We start from the raw sequence: 2264 nt of genomic DNA, 5'->3' as shown, positions 1-2264 counted from the left end.
TTCTCTCAGGAACGTGAGTTGCACTAAGCCATTTATAGTGCTTTCTAATTTAACTGTTTATTTCTTGTATTGTATATTTATCTGTATATGATTTAACAGTTCATTTCTCGTTATATATCTAATTATCTTTATAAATAAATATATTATATTATCAGGAATTTGGTTTTATATCTCTAGAGAACCCTGTCTAACACAGTTTGAAACATAAGGGTCAAGGATTTGGACTAACGGTGGAGTGGTTACGGACGATGCTTCTGTCATCACTCAAAACAAAACCCTTGAGTGGATTCTGACTCAGCGAGGACCCTGTAAGACAGAGTAGAAATGTTACTTTTCGTTTTCAGAAGCTTTAAATCTTTACGGGAGCAGACAGCCTCGTCTTTCTCCCACCATGGAGCAATTCTGAGTTCAGACCAATGTCTTTATGGTTCGCGACTCACTGCACAGACCACTACACCACCAGGGCTCCTTCATGCTTCTGCCATAGCTCCAGAAAAGATGTGGTTTCTCCTTATGTACATTTCTCGGCTCTCTGGGTCCTCCCTCCTGCTTATTCGTTGAGTGGTAGCTACTGTCTTTCTAGCAGGTAAGCTACCTGTTTCTGCTCTGTATCTGCATATAGAGTTGAGGCTGTGGACACAATCAGAAACGAAGTTGATAAAGAGCATGACTCAGAGGTGAGAAGAGAACTTTGGCATTCTGTCTCCCGATTCTCTTTTAGCAGCTTCACAGGAGCATTTGCCCCCAGAATGAAAAATGCAGGTGGTTTATTCATACCTGGGATTTGCTATTAACCTTCTCATGGGAAAAACAGAGCAGTAATAATACTAGGTAAGAAGACAAAAGCCTTAGCTTCCATTTCCCATTTAACAAAGGATTCTCAATTTTGTACAGGATGACTTTTATATGTTTGGTTAATAGTGTCTATGTTTCCTAAATACTTTATGATGATAAAACAGGAACAAAGCTAAGGCTTTTGGCTTGGTCCAAAGCACCTGCAGGAAATAATACGTTGATGGGTTTCCTTCCCCAAGGTATTCTTCCCCTCACAACCTCTTCCAGATTTCCCCGAGGGAGAAATTTACATTTGCTTTTGCTGCAGTTCTGAAGTCCAGGTTACCCCTGGATTACCCACGGGTTCCATTCTGATGACTCCACCAGGAATTGGGTCTAATGTAAGTCAAAAGGCTCTTTTGGTTTTGTTTGGTTTTTTTGCTTTTTGTTTTCATTCTTATTACCTTTTATTACCAGCATCTTTATCAATCCAATCTTTATTTGTCTTCTGGGGATGGCATGAGAATTATAATTACAGCTAATATATGCTGCAACACCATCTGCATATTACTGACATATTACTGTGTTAATCCAGTAGACGCAAGAGACAAACCCATAGACACTCATTTGTGTATATAAGAAACAACTTTATCTACAAGAGCAGTTGAATATTAAAACATCTCAGCCTAGTCCAGATCAAGTCCATAAGTCTGATATTAGCCCATATGTCCAATATCAATCTATAAAGTCCTCTTCAGACTTACGAAACAGATGCAATGATGCCGAATTCAGGACGCTCACAGGCCAGAGGGTGGGAAAGCTTGTGGATCCAGTGGCATTGTAAATATTTCAGTGCTGGCAGAGGTCTCCACATGGCTTGTCAGCTGCAATGTCTCACAGGGAGTGAGCTGAGCTAGAGAGTGTCCCCTGCCTCCAAGGAGGAATACAGGAGTTCCCAGAATCCTCCTGAGAAGGCCATGCCCACACAGAGGTCTCATTGGCTATAACCCCTTCACACTTAATCCTCTCAAATTGAAAAAGATTATATAACTACCACAATTACTGATGACAAGACACACACACAAAGTAAAACAAATGTCTATCTAGATAAGATAGGCAGGATAAATAATTTGGAGATGAAAAGAACAGGACCAATGGTTGGGGGGGGGATATGGGAGAAGAGGAGGTGGGAGAAAGGAATGGGTGGGGGTTGGAGGGTGAAACCAACCCAGGGACAAGGGAACAACAAGTGAACTAAAATCAATGGAGGGCGTAGGATGCCTGGTCAGGCTAAATCAAGGGCAGTGTAGCAGCGAGGAATTACTAAACCCAAATGAAGGTCAAACATGATGGTGGGACAAGAGGAAAGTAAAAGGAAATAGAGGAAAGAACCAGGAGACAAAGGACATTTACAGAGGTCTAAATACAGCCATGTATTTAGGTCTAAATATAGCCAGGTCTAAATACAGGTCTAAATACAGCTATATATA

Source organism: Echinops telfairi, unplaced genomic scaffold, assembly GCF_000313985.2.
Source record: "Echinops telfairi isolate 266 unplaced genomic scaffold, ASM31398v2 ScPeMD7_18;HRSCAF=68, whole genome shotgun sequence".
In the NCBI taxonomy this organism is placed as follows: domain Eukaryota; kingdom Metazoa; phylum Chordata; class Mammalia; order Afrosoricida; family Tenrecidae; genus Echinops; species Echinops telfairi.
Note: the sequence above shows the minus strand (reverse complement) of the source record.